At 43.1% G+C, this 15,466-nt stretch overlaps 1 protein-coding gene across 1 annotated transcript in view; it reads left to right on the top strand.

The window, feature by feature from the left end:
* maea (macrophage erythroblast attacher, E3 ubiquitin ligase) overlaps positions 1 to 15,466 on the top strand; it is a 234,885-nt gene that overhangs the window by 189,516 nt on the left and 29,903 nt on the right. The window lies entirely within an intron of this gene.

Raw genomic sequence — 15,466 nt, 5'->3', positions numbered from 1 at the left:
ACTTTCTCTGGACTGCCTCCAATGCCAGTATATCTTTCCTTAAATAAGGGGACCAGAACTGTTCACGGTATTCCAGGTATGGTCTTCCATAGTTTTAGCAGTACTTCCCTATTTTTATACTCTCATTCCCTTTGAAATAAATTCATAGATCATAGAATTTACGATGCAGAAGGAGGCCATTCGGCCCATCGAGTCCACACCGGCTCTTGGAAAGAGCACCCTTCCCAAGGTCCACACCTCCACCCTATCCCCATAACCCAGTAACCCCACCCAACACAAAGGGCAATTTTGGACACGAACGGCAATTTAGCATGGCCAATCCTCCTAACCTGCACATCTTTGGACTGTGGGAGGAAACCGGAGCACCCGGAGGAAACCCACGCACACACTGGGAGAATGTGCAGACTCTGCACAGACAGTGACCCAAGCTGGGAATCGAACCTGGGACCCTGGAGCTGTGAAGCAATTGTGGCCAGCATTCCATTTGCCTTCCTAATTACCTGCTGAATTTGCATGCTAGCTTTTTGTGATTTATGCAGGAGGACCCCCAAATACCTCTTGTGCTGCAGTTTTCTGCAGTTTTTCTGTATTTAAACAATATTCCGCACCTTTATTCTTCCAAGCAAAATGCATAACTTCCACATTTTCCTACATTCCATTCCATTTGCCAATTATTTGCCCCCTCACTCAACCTGTCCATATCCCTTTGTAGACTTTGTCATCCTCATCACTTGCCTTCCTGGCTTGTAATGTAGAACAAGGCCAGCAGCATGGGTTTAATTCCTGTACCGGCCTCCCCAAACAGGTGCCGGAATGTGGCGACTAGGGGCTTTTCACAGTAACTTCATTGAAGCCTACTTGTGACAATAAGTGATTATTATTATTGTGTCATCCCAGACTTGGAAATAGTGCATTCATTTCCCTCTCCAAGTCATTAAGATATGTTATGAATAATTGTGGCCCCAGCATGGATCCCTGTGGTAATCCAGTCGCTACAGTTGCCATTCTGAAAATGCTCCTCTTGTCCCAACTCTGTCTTCTCTGTCTTCTATCAGCGAACCAATCCTCTATCCATGCTAATACATTACCCCCAACACTGTTGGCTCTTGCTAGTACCTTTTTGGAAATCCATGTATGTTACATCTTCCGATTCCCCTTCATTTACCCTGCTCATTACCACCTCAAAGAATTCTAATACATTTTCAGGCATGAATTTCCCTTCATGAAGCCATGCTGACTATGCTTAATCGTGTTATGTATTTCTAAATGCTCTGCTATTAAATCCTTTATAATGGGCTCTTAACATTTTCCCAATGACTGGCCTATAGTTAGTTGTTTTTTTGTCTCCCTCATAAGACACACTCACAATCCAAAGACCTAAGACGATAATCAGGGATTCAAGGTTTGATCTCCATGGCAGATGGTAAAATTTTAATTTAATGGGGCAAAAAATCTGGAATTAAAAGTCTAATGATGACTATGAAACCATTGTCAATTGTCATAAAATCCATCTGGTTCACTAATGTCCTTTTTAAGGAAAAGAAACCTGCCATTGTTCGTCTGGCCTTGATATGACTCCAGACCCACAACAATGTGGTTGACTCTTAAATGCCCTCTGAAATGGCCTAGCAGACCACTCAGTTCAAGGGCAATTGGAGGTGGGCAACAAATACTGGCCCAGCCAGCGATGCCCACATCCATGAATTCATTTTTTAAAACTCCTCATCCCAGGAATTAGCCTCATGAACCCTCTCTGAACTGCTTCCAATGCAAATCTCTCCCTCCTATAAGATCAAAATTGTACTTAACTCCAGGTGTAGTACAGTTGTACTTCCCTACTTTTATACTCCCATCTTCCTTTCAGTAAAGGCCAGGTTCTATTTTTCTTCCTAATTACTTGCTAAACGTACATGCTGATGTGAGAGCCCTCTGTACTGCGGTATTCTGTAGTTTCTTTCAATTTAAATAATATTCTACTTTTCTATTCTTCCTGCCAAAGTGGACAACTGCACATTTCTCTATTTGTCAATTTATTTACCACTCGTTAACCTATCTGCATTCCATTGCTGACACTTTACATCCTCTTCACAACTTGCTTTCCTACCTGTCTTGTCTCATCAGCAAATGTGGCTACAATACAGTCGGTCCCTTTATCCAAATAATTAATGTGAATTGTAAATATTTGATCCATGTGCCACTCCACTAGTTAGTTTGCCAACCTGAAAATGGTCCAGTTCTTCCAACACTGTTTCTTGTTAGCTATCTTTGGGAATACATCACTCCCAAATCACAAGTTCTTATGTAGTAGCCTTTTATGCGGCCCTTTATCAAATGCCTTTTTGAAATCCAACTACATTACCTCTACTGGTTCTTCTTTATCTATCCTACTTCTTGGATCCTCGAAGAACTCTTAAATTTGCATAGCACTATTTCACTTTCAAAAAACCATGTTGACTCTGTCTGATTTGTATTATGATTTTCTAAATGTCCTACTTCTAGTTCCTTATTAATGGATTCTAGCATTTTCCCAACGATTGACATTGGGCTAAGCTGGCTGAGAGTTTACTGCTTTCTGTGGGCCTCCTTTCTTGAGCAAAGGTGTTACATTTGTGGTTTTCCAATTCCCTTGAACTTTTCCAGAATGCAAGAAATTTTGAAAGATTACAAATACATTAGCCCTCTGCAGCCACTTAAGACCCTAGGATACAGGTGATCCCAAGTTCAGGGACCCGTCATCTCTAAGTTCCATTACATTTTCTCCAGTAATAGTGATTGTTTCAATTTTCTCTCTATTGCCTCTTGATTTTCATTCTTGGGATGCTTTTTGTGACTTCTAACAAGAATATTTGTTCAAAGCCCCTGTTTCCTATTAATTCCCCAGTCCCACTGTTTAAGAGATCAGTGCTCACTTTAGCTACTTTGTCCCCTTGTATATACTTTTAGAAGCTTTTACTGTCTGTTTTAATAGTTCTTTCTAGTTTTGTGTCATTCCAATTTCTCTTTGTTTTTCTTTTATTAATCCTTTGCTGGTTTACTTAGAAAATAGGAGCAGGAGGAGGCCATTTGGCTCTCCAAACCTGCTCCACCATTCATTATGATCATGGCTGATCATCCAACTCAATAGACTGATCCCTCCCCAATATCCTTTGATCCCCTTTGCCCCAAAGGCTATATCTAACTGCCTCTTGAAAACAGTGTTTTAGCCTCAACTGCTTTCTGTGATAGCGAATTCCATAGGTGAACAACGCTCTGGGTGAAGAAGTTACTCCTCATCTCAGTCCTAAATTGTCTACCCCGTATCCTCCGATTGTGAGCCCTTGTTCTGTACGCCCCCACCATTGGGACATCCTCCGTGCATCTACCCTGTCTACTCTTGTTAGAATTTTATCGATTTCTATGCAATCCCCCCATATTCTTCAGTACTCCAGTGAATACAATCCTAACTGACTCAATCTCTCTTCATACTTTTCCATTCTTCGCACCTACCAGTAATTTTTGCAGCATTTAATGCCTTTTCTTTCAATTTTATATCTCCCTCAGCTTCCTTGGTGTAGCCTTCTGATAGTCTTTCTCCCTCAATGTTGAGAGTTATGAAGTATATTTGGTACATCTTCGAGTGTTCTGAAATGTAGCATTCATTTCTGCCACTATTTCTCAACCACTTTACCTTTTAACCTATTTAGCCAGTCCACTTTAATCAACTCTGTTTTCATACCGTTGAATTATCAAGTTTAAGATACTAGTTATGGATCCACATTTCTCATTCGCAAACTGAATGTGAAATTCTATAATTACTCTTGCCTAGAGGATCCTTCACCATGTAGCCTTTAATCATATTTCATTACACATTACAAGGTCTAAAGTCGCCTGTTCCCTGATAGGTTCCAGAATGTATAATTCTAAGAAACTGTCCCCAAAACACTCTTATGAATCCATCCTCCAGGCTTTGCCAATTTGATTTGTTGAATCGATGTGACAATTGAAGTTGCCCATGATTATTTCAGTAACTTCCTTGCAAGCCTTCATTATTGTTCATAGGCTCCGTTTCCAAAGAACCGAAATAGCCTACTCAAAATATGGGTCTGGTTTCACAGTGGGCTAAATAACTGCCTTTTAAGGTAGACCAAGGCAGGCCAGCAGCACTGGTTCAATTCCTGTACCAGCCTCCCCGAACAGGTGCCGGAATGTGGTGACTAGGGGCTTTTCACAGTAACTTCATTTGAAGCCTACTTGTGACAATAAGCGATTTTCATTTTTGTTTCATTTCAAATTTAATGGCTTAACAGCAGACAGTCTTGTGGCATGTTTCATTCTTTTTAACTTTACTAATTGCAGGTTTTTCTAAAGCTGTCTTATCTATAATATATTATCCATGGTGAGTAATGTCATGAATCCAAAGGTGATGAACTTGGTTAGCAGTAGTGTGAATGTTATATCATGTGACTCATTGAGTAAAACACAGCAGGCAGCACCTAACATTTTGTAATAGGCCCCAACTAAACTCTCGGTGATCAGTGACCAATGGAATAATCAACTAGTGCTCCTTTCTTAAAAGAAACTCGCACTGCCATCCAGGAACTGACAGCCCAGATAGATGTAACTTGAAACAAATTGAATTAAATGCAAGAACATTTGTTCAGACAAAAGCAACAGGGTGAAAGGAAAAGAATGTCTGGTAAACATCTGTCAGCGAATCTTATTTTTGTGAAGGTGGTCCTCTGTGAGAACATGCCTTGAAACTGGGTGGTAGGAGGAGAAACTGAGGCCGAAATGCAGCCGTGGATCTCAAAATGTTAAACAAAAAGCCAAAAAAAGTATTTAGGAGCAATATTTGATAATTTATTCACTAAAAGAGCTGAAGTCTTCGTGTCAGACCATCTGGAAATAAACTATTGAAAACTCAATACAATACAAATTGAACCAAGAGTGCAAAAAAAGTCCCCACAGGAGCCAATCCGTCTCATTGAGCACTAACCACACTTCTTTCCTCCAGTGAGTAGGTATCGAAGGCCCATGCAAGCCTGCTGGCTTTTAAAGGCTCCCTGACAGAAATCAACAAGGAGCTTTATCTTAGCTTTGCATGCTGGACCTGCAGTAGTACTCTGAGCATAACATCACTGGACAGAAAGTGAGATGTGATGCCAGCATACCTTTAGCTGAAAATTAAACTTAAGAGCATAAGATAGATCGATCCAACCATCTACACCATGAACATGGGCTTCAGAGTGGTTTCACAGGTCAGCGCAACATCGAGGGCCGAAGGGCCTGTACTGCGCTGTGATGTTCTATGGGTTCATTTTATTTATACATGTTCTATAGTGTAGATGGGCTTCAGAGTGGTTTCACAGGTCAGCGCAACATCGAGGGCCGAAGGGCCTGTACTGCGCTGTGATGTTCTATGGGTTCATTTTATTTATACATCTACACTATAGAACATAGAACAGCTAATTTCATAGCCACAGAAACCATGCATTGCAGAAGGAGGCCATTCAGCCCATCGGGTCTTCACCAATTCCCCCCCGCCCTATCCCTTCACAGCGCCAGATTCGATTCCCGCTTGGGTCACTGTCTGTGCGGAGTCTGCACGTTCTCCCCGTGTCTGTGTGGGTTTCCTCCGGGTGTTCCGGTTTCATCCCACAAGTCCTGAAAGACGTGCTTGTTCGATGAATTGGGCATTCTGAATTTTCCCTCAGTGTACCCGAACAGGTGCCGGAGTGTGCCAACTAGGGGATTTTCACAGTAACTTCATTGCAGTTTTAATGTCAGCCTACTTGTGACAATAATGAAGATTATTATAATATGGCCCAGCGGGCAGCATGGTGGCGCAGTGGTTAGCATTGCTGCCTCACGGTGCCGAGATCCCAGGTTTGATCCCGGCTCTGGGTCACTGTCCATGTGGAGTTTGCACGTTCTCCCCGTGTTTGCGTGGGTTTTGCCCCCACAATCCAAAAGATTGGTAGTTGGATTGGCCACGCTAAAATTGCCCCTTAATTGGAAAAAAAAATAATTGGGTACTCTAAATTACAAAAAAAAAAAATGTTTTTTAAACATGGCTCAGCCATCTGCTCCTCTAATCCTTGTCGATGCTTTTCTCACCGACAGAATCAATGTTCTCATTCTCATTCCTGGCTCGTCTCCTATCCTTGGAAAATAGCAGCTCATACTCTATTCTAATGCCTGTATTCTAACCTGCTTCAAGTCCTAATTGCCCATCATCCACCTGCTTGCTCTCCCATGTTAGTTCCTGTTGTCCAGCAGCTCAAATTCAGGAACCTGTGCTCCTCCAATTCTGAGCTCTTGTATGTCCCCTCTCTTACTTATCACACCCTTAGGAACCACATCTTCAGCTCTTTAGGTGTTTGTCTCTGACCAGTTAAAAGTTTATTCAGATTAGATTCTAATGCAATGTCCTTGGGTTACTAATCTTCTTGTACTTTGAGTGAAATATTAGAGCCTCCTTAACTGTCCTTTTCCTCCAATAGCCTCCCTAATGTCTGACATTTAAAATGAATAGTAAAGTTGATCCACCCTTAGTGAATTAATTTCTGCAGAGCCTGTATGTTTTGTCTGCAATGCTGATCTGTTTTTTGGTACATTTGGACCTATAAAGTCAATAATTACACTTAAATATCAATTTGTTGTAGAATTCAGCAACGTGCAATGTCTGCAGCAATTTAACCTACCACCAAGCTGCTCCAATTTAGAAGATTAATGGAAAATAATATAAGTTCTTTAGTTCCAAACACCGAATTGATGCAAATCTGTTGTCCAATTCATGAATACTTTATGGTTTTATGAATATTTGGCATGTTGCGCACATGAACCATTTTTTCTTCAACACTTTATTTGCACTTTTTAATTTATTTGTTCACAGGATGTGGGCGGCACTGACAAGGCAAGCATTTATTTCCCATCCATAATCCCCTTTTGAAGGTGGTAAATGGTCACTGCCTTTGACTGCTACAGTTCATGCGATAGAAACATAGAAAATAGGAGCAGGAGTGGGCCATTTGCCATTCGAGCCTGCTCCACCATTCAATATGATCATGGCTGATCCACCATCTCAACGCCATACTCCTGCGCTTAGAAACACCCACTGTGCTGTTAGGAAAGGAGTTCCACTGTTGGCCCAGCGACAGTACAGTAATGGCAATATAGTTCCAAATCAGGACTGTATGTGGCTTGGAGAGGAGCTTGTAGGTGCTTGTGTTCCCATGCATCTGCTGCTTTTCTCTCTAGGTGGGAGAGGTCATGGATTTGGAAGTTGTGTCGAAGGTGAGTTGCTGCACTGCATCTTGTAGATGGTAGACACTGCTGCTACTGTGTGTCAATGGTGTGTCGATGGTGTGTTGCTAATAATAACCACAAGCCGTGAGTATGTTTCTTGTATTGACCAAATTACCACACAACCAGTATGTTAGTTCAAAAGACAGTTTATTATTAAACACAAGACTTACCTCTATGTGCAATGATACACACGGCTACGCATTAAACTACACCTCTCAACCAAGATGACCTTTACTTAACTTCTGGGTGACTGGCTCTGTGCAGGTAGATAAGGCCTTTATCTGAGTTCCCAAGTGTGTCGGCTGGAAGTCGTCCGGTTCGTCTCGGCTGCGGCTCGTCTCTCTCAGGTAGCGATCGCGGGTCTTGAACTTGGCTGGTCGTTATGCTGCAGTTGGTGTGAGCACAGGCCGGTCCCAAAAGACATCGATCCCTAGCTGCGCAGGGCCTCTTATCCTTCTCCTTTTGCACGCCCTTTTGGACGGTGCTAACTCAGGATCCAATGGATTGATAGGGTCTCGATCACCCTAATCGATTCTGGCCAATTAGGGCCGGGTACCTCAATGGCTGGGCGTGTCCTAGTTACAATTGTCCGCAAGGATGTATGCTTTCCAAATAAGAGGAAGCGGCGCCGGTAAGTCTGCTACTGTTGCTATCCCTTGATTTGAGTCTATTGTTCTGGGGAAATCAGTGATTGACCTTCAACAGGCGCAAGTTTCATTTCGGTCTGGTTTTCCTTTGTCCAATACACAGAGGCTGTGTACTGTCTGTGTCCCAACTTGACCACAATGCTCATTATCCTTTGCTGGCGGCCATTTTAGATGGCCACAGGTGGAAGGAGTGAATGTTTGTGGATACCAATCAAGCGGGCTGTTTTGTCCTGGATGGTGCCAAGCTTCTTTAGTCTTGTTGCACTCTTCCAGGCAAGTATTTCATCACACTCCTGACTTGAGCCTTGTAGATGGTGGACATGTTTTGGGGAGTCAGGAGGTGAGTTATTTGCTGCAGAATTATCAGTCTCTAACCTGCCCTTGTGGCCACATTATATGGTTAGTCCAAAGAAAAGTACAGCACAGGAACAGGCTCTTCGGCCCTCCAAGCCAGCGTGACCATGCTGCCCTTCTAAACTAAAACCGTCTATACTTCCGGGATCCATATCCCTCTATTCCCATCCTAATCATGTATTTGTCAAGATGCCCATTAAATGTTACTATCATACCTGTTTCCACCAACACCTCCTCCGGCAATGAATTCCAGGCACCCACTACCCTCTTGTGTATAAAAAAAAACTTCCCTCGCACATCTCCTCTAAATTTTGCCGCTCACAGCCTTAAGCCTATGTCCCCTAGTAATTGACACTTCCACCTTTGGGAAAAAGTTTCTGACTATCCACTCTGTCCATGTCCCTCATAATCTTGTAGACTTCTATCACATCACCCCTCAATGTCCGTTGTTCCAGTGAGAACAAACCAAGTGAGAACAAACCTCTCCTCATGGCCAATACCCTCCATACCAGGCAACACCCTGGTAAACCTCTTCTATACCCTCTCCAAAGCCTCCACGTCCTTCTGGTAGTATGGTGACCAGAATTATACAGCTGCAGTATGACTTGCCAATCTTTATACTCAGTGCACCGGCTGATGAAGACAAGCATGCCATATGCTTTCTTGACTACCTTCTCCACCTGCGTTGCCACTTTCAGTGACCTGTGGACCTATGCACCCATATCCCTCTCCCTGTCAATACTCTAAGGGTTCTGCCATTTACTGTATATTTCCCACCTGTATTAGACATTCCAAGATGCATTACCTCACATTTGTCTGGATTAACCTCCATCTGCCATTTCTCTGCCCAAGTCTCCAACCGATCTATATCCTGCTGTGTCCTCTGACAATCCTCATCGCTATCTGCAATTCCACCCGACCTTTTTGTCATCCGCAAACTTACCAATCAGACCAGTTACATTACATAGAACATTACACAGAACATTACAGCGCAGTGCAGGCCCTTCGGCCCTCGATGTTGCGCCGACCTGTGAAACCACTCTAAAGCCCATCTACACTATTCCCTTATCGTCCATATGTCTATCCAATGACCATTTGAATACCCTTGGTGTTGGCGAGTCCACTACTGTTGCAGGCAGGGCATTCCACACCCTTGCTACTCTCTGAGTAAAGAACCTACCTCTGATGTCTGTCGTCTATCTATCTCCCCTCAATTTAAAACTATGTCCCCTTGTGCTAGACATCACCATCCGAGGAAAAAGGCTCTCACTGTCCACCCTATCCAATCCTCTGATCATCTTGTATGCCTCAATTAAGTCACCTCTTAACCTTCTCTCTAACAAAAACAGCCTCAAGTCCCTCAGCCTTTCCTCATAAGATCTTCCCTCCAGACCAGGAAACATTCTGGTAAATCTCCTCTGCACCCTTTCCAATGCTTCCACATCCTTCCTGTAATGCGGCAACCAGAATTGCACGCAATACTCCAAATGCGGCCGCACCAGAGTTTTGTACAGCTGCAACATGACCTCATGGCTCCGAAACTCAATCCCTCTACCAATAAAAGCTAACACACCGTACGCCTTCTTAACAACCCTCTCAACCTGAGTGGCAACTTTCAGGGATCTGTGTACATAGACACCGAGATCTCTCTGCTCATCCACACTGCGAAGAATCCTACCATTAGCCCAGTACTCTGTCTTCCTGTTATTCCTTCCAAAATGAATCACCTCACACTTTTCTGCATTAAACTCCATTTGCCCCCTCTCAGCCCAGCACTGCAGCTTATCTATGTCCCTCTGTAACTTGTAACATCCTTCCGCACTGTCCACAACTCCACCGACTTTAGTGTCATCTGCAAATTTACTCACCCATCCTTCTACACCCTCCTCCAAATCATTTATATATACTATAAACAGCAAAGGCCCCAGCACTGATCCCTGCGGAACACCACTAGTCTCGGCAATCCATTCAGAAAAGCACCCTTCCACTGCTACCCTCTGTCTTCTATGACCCGAGCCAGTTCAGTATCCAGTTCAGTTTGATTAATGATGACCTCCAGGATGTTGCAGTTAATTGAAATTGTTTTGCTCATCAGTTAAATAAAATGCAAATAATTTCTGTTTTAACTGATGAGAAGTAGAGGCATAGAAATAATAGGCAAAACCTAGTGGAATTTTCTACTGATATTATTGAAGCAGAATCCACGAAATATTTTAGAAGAGTTATCTACGATACATCCCTTCCCTTCTTTGATCTTTCTATCTCAATATATGATAGACTGTTCAATAGTATTCATTGCAAACCAACCAACTCCCACAGCTACCTTGACTACAGCTCTTCACGACCCACATCCTGTAAGGACTCCTCCCATTCTCCCAGTTCCTTCGCCTCCACCGCATCTTTTCCAATGATGCCACTTTCGAAAACGGTGCTGCTGATCTTTCTTAATTCTTAATCGTGGTTTGCAACCCACTGTGTTCGACAGGGCTCTCAACTGTGTACTACCCATCTCCCGCACCTCTGCACTCATCCCTTCTCCTCCCTCCCAGAACCAGGATAGGGTCCCTCTTGTCCTCTATTTTCACCCCACCAGTCTCCACATTTAAAGAATCATCATCTGCCAGCTTCGGCAACTCCAGCATGATGCTATCACCAAACACCTCTTCCCCTCACTCCCCCTGTCAGTGTTTCACAGGGACTGTGGTCTCCGAGATACCATGGTCCCCTCCTCCATCGCCCCCAACACCTCACCCTCTTCCCATGGTAACTTCCCATGCAATATCAGATGGTATAAAACCTGCCCCTTTACCTCCTCCATGATCACCATCCAAAGGCCTAAACACTTTTCAAGTGAGGCAGCGCTTCACGTACACATTCTTCAATCTGGTCTATTGTATTTGCTGCTCCCAGTGCAGTCTACTCTACATGGAGAGACTAAACATGGACTGAGTGACACTTTGCAGAACACCTTTGGTCTGTCACAAGCAGGACGGAGACCATGTTGCTTGCCATTTCAATTCACCGTCCTGCTCTCGTGCCCACATGTCCATCCTTGGTCTGCTGCAATGTTCTATTGAAGCCCAGCGCAAACTGGAGGAATAGCACCTTGTCTTTTGATTTAGGCATGGTACAGTCTTCTGGACTTATGAGGTCAACAACTTCAGACTGTGAGTCCTCCATCTTCACCCCATTTTTGTTTCTATCAATTTATTTTCATGTCTTCCATCAATCTGTTTTTCCTTTGCCATTATCCACCCTCCCCGACTTGGGCACCTTGTTCCTAGTTGTCCTTTGACACATTACTTACCTTTGTTCTGTCATTAACACATTCTAATCTATTAATGTACCACTATCAGCACCCTTCTTGGCCTTGATCAGTGCCATTTACATTCCCTTTGTCTTTCTGTCCCCAACACCATTGTTAAACTCCACTTATCACTGGCCCCATATCCAGCAAATTCCAGTATTTGCAGTAATTTGCTTTTATTTTACACGAGTTAGTTGCTTGAGAATATTGTAGTAGGCTGGTATTAGGTATTGAACAAGGTGGAACCAAAGAGAAAATGCTGGAAAATCTCAGCAAGTGGCAGCATCTGTAGGGAGAGAAAAGAGCTAATGTTTCAAGTCCAGGTGACCCTTTGTCAAAGCTAAACTAGGTGTTTTCTGCACAAGAACAACAACTAATATTTTCGAACTCATTTAACATAAAGCACCCCAAATGCTTCATGGTTTTCTTTTCATTCATTTTTTTTAACGGGATGTGAGTGTCACTGGCTAGGCCAGCATTTATTGTCCATCTCTAGTTGCCTTCAGAAGGTGATGGTGAGCTGCCATCTCTGAGGTGTAGCTACACCCACAGTGCTGTTAGGGAAAGAATTCCAGGATTTTGACACCGCAACAGTGAAGGAGTGGTGATATAATGCCTAATCAGGATGGTGAGTGATTTGGAGGAGAACTTCCCGGTGGTGGTGTTCCCAGGTATCTGCTGCTCTTGTCCTTCTAGATGGTTGTGGTCAAGGTGTTGGAAGGAGCTGTCTAAGGAACCTCTGTGTTCCTGCAGTGCATCTTGTTGATGGTACACACTACTGTTGTGCATCGGTGATGGGGAAATTGAATGTTTGTCGAAAGGGTAGCAATTAAACAGCTGCTTTGTCCTGGGTGGTGCTGAACTTCTTGTGTTGTTTAGAGATGCACTCATCCAGGCAAGTGGAAAGTATTGCACTCCTGACTTGTGCTGTGTATATGGTGGACGGGCTTTGTGTGGGTCAGGTGGTGAGCTGCTCATCACAGGATTTCTAGCCATTGAGCTCTCTGGTAGCCACAGTATTTATATGGATAGTCCAGTTCAGTTTCTGGTCAATGGTAATCCCCAGCATGTTGACAATGGGGGATTCAGCGATGCTAATGCCATTGACTGTCAAGGGATGATAGTTAGCTGCTCTCTGGAGCTGTGAAGCAACGGTGCTACCCACTGTGCTACGTGTAATATGTATATAGGCAAGCTAGTGAAGGGTTAATTGATACATCTGTGTTTGGGACAGCACAGTGGCTGGCACTGTGGCTTCACAGCACCAGGGTCCCAGGTTCGATTCCCCGCTGGGTCACTGTGCGGAGTCTGCACGTTCTCCCTGTGTCTGAGTAGGTTTCCTCCGGGTGCTCCGGTTTCCTCCCACAGTCCAAAGACTTGCAAGCTAGGTGGATTGGCCATGCTAAATTGCCCTTAGTGTCCAAAAAGGTTAGGAGGAGTTATTGGGTTAGGGGATAGGGTGGAAATGAGGGCTTAAGTGGGTTGGTGCATACTCGATGGGCCGAATGGCCTCCTTCCGCACTGTTCTATGTTCATGTTCATAACTCAAACACTAGAGGGCACCACCATTTCTCTGTGCATAATCAGACCTCGGGGAATGCTGGGTAGTTAGCAAAGGAGAAAGCCTGAGAACAGCACGTGGAGTAGATTAGATTAGAGAGAGTTAACACGAGGATATTATTAGTGACTACTAGATTATTGATTACTGCTAAACAGATTCAATATTACTTTATTACTAACTGTAGCTCAGTAGCATGTGCTAACTTCATTTAATTAATCGTCATGCAATAAATTCGTTTTATTTCAATCTAATGATTGGTGGATTCGTTGTCATCAACTCAATGTACCATTCTGGAACAAAAGACAAAAGCATGACATATTACCAGGGATTTGAAAATGAGAATGAGTTTTAAAATCATGATGTTGGTTGGTTGACCAGGTGCCAAGGTCGGTCAGCGAGTGCAGGGATGAAATGTGAAAGAAACTTAGTGTGAGTAAGGGCACCACAGCAAAGTTTGGATGACAATTCAGAGGGTAGAATGTGGAAGACCAGCCAAGAATGTTTTTGCATAGTTGAGCCTAGTGTTAACCGTGGCAGGGGGCAAAGGCGTCCACAAATCATTGAAAGTGGCGGGGCAGGTTGAGAAATAATTGGCGAGGCTTACTAGATGGTGAGCTTTATAAATAGATGCACAAACTACAAAAAGAAGGAAGCTATGATGAACCTTTACAAATCACTGGCTACGCCCCCAACTATGGTGTGTGTCCAATTCTGAGCCCTGTAGAATATGGACGCTTTAAAATAAAGTGCAAAAACGATTTGCAAGATTAGATTCAGGGAGGAGAGACTTTAGTTAGCTGTGTAGATTGGTGAAGCTGGCCTGTTTTCCTAAGAGAAGGTTGAGCGGAAACTTGCTCAAAATCATCTGGTGGTCTGAACAGATTAGATGGGGAGAAACTGTTTTAATGACTGAAGGATCAAGATTTGGGTAAATGGCAAAAGGACAAAAGACGATGTGAGGAAAATCTATTCTACGCAGCAAGTAGTTAGGAGCTGGAATGCACGACCTGACAGGGTGGTGGAAGCAGATTCAATTATGGCTTTCAAAGGGAAACTTGACAATCCAGCCAGGGTTGGAGGCAGATGTTGTAGCCTTCACCTCGTTGATCGCCCAAAGGCGGATCCTGATGGGATGGAGGGCAGCCTCTCCACCCTGTACCCTGACGTGGCGGGGGGACGTGTTGGAATTTTTGACTCTTGAGAAGATTAATTTTGAACTGAGGGGAAGGATGGAGGTGTTCTACAATTCATGGGCATTATTCATTATGCACTTTCAAGAACTGGATAACATCAAACATTAGTTTGGGGTGGGGGGCGGTGTGTGTTGATGGTGACTATGGGTGATTCCTAATTCCTTTTTGTCATATGTTTATGTGAACATGCAGGCTAATGTTTGGGGTTTGGTGGGAGAATGGGATCGTTATTATTGGTATGGGGATTGACATATTTGTTACTGATTATTGTTTATTGTTGGTGGGTGTAAATTTGGGAGAAAATGTGAAAAAGGAGGAGAATTAAAATATTTTTTTAATAAAGGGAAACTTGACACGGACCCAAAGGTAGAATATATGCAGGGCGATGGGGTAAGGCGTGGGAATGGAATTGGCTAATCTATTCTTGCACAGTATCTGCAGTAACTTGACAGGCTGAATTGCATTCTCTGCTGGAACATTATGTGGTTGAGTGTATGCGGCAATAATATTCTGCTCAAAATGTTTATTTTGTTCTCAATTCATGCAAGAATTTATTTAAGCTTGATGAATGCAATGTATTTAATACAGTGGAGAAAACAAATATATGCAGAGACAATAAACTGTTCACTATTATTATCCTTGTTGTGCATAGTTAAGTAGTTGTCTGCTGAGGCCCAACAGCAGGGCACTTCTACTTTGCAAGCTTGGTGCTCAAAATAGGTCAGAGATCTATTAAAAAGCATAAAGAAGTGCTGTTTACGGAGCTACTTCTTGGTATTTTGTTGAGGCACAGCTGGTGTGGAGATAAGTTTTTTTTTTAATGGACTCTCTGCCTGTTGAGAAACTGAGTGACAGTTCAACTGTTAGAATTGAATGGATTTCAAAGGAAAATGAAGTACATTTTAATGGAAGCTATTGAACAAAGGATGTTTATTTCTGGCAGTTTAAACATGCATGCAACATAAAATACATATTATAATTTTAAGACCTTTTTGATAACCTTTTAAAAAATTTTACTGGGGCTGTTTTTTTAATGTCTCAAACTGATGGTATACTGTTGATTTAAAAAAGATATAACTTTTGTCGCCATTTCATAGCACACTTTCCTCAGACAAAT

Source organism: Scyliorhinus torazame, chromosome 3 (assembly GCF_047496885.1).
Source record: "Scyliorhinus torazame isolate Kashiwa2021f chromosome 3, sScyTor2.1, whole genome shotgun sequence".
Lineage (NCBI taxonomy): Eukaryota > Metazoa > Chordata > Chondrichthyes > Carcharhiniformes > Scyliorhinidae > Scyliorhinus > Scyliorhinus torazame.
Note: the sequence above shows the minus strand (reverse complement) of the source record. Positions and strands in the feature narration are given on the sequence as shown.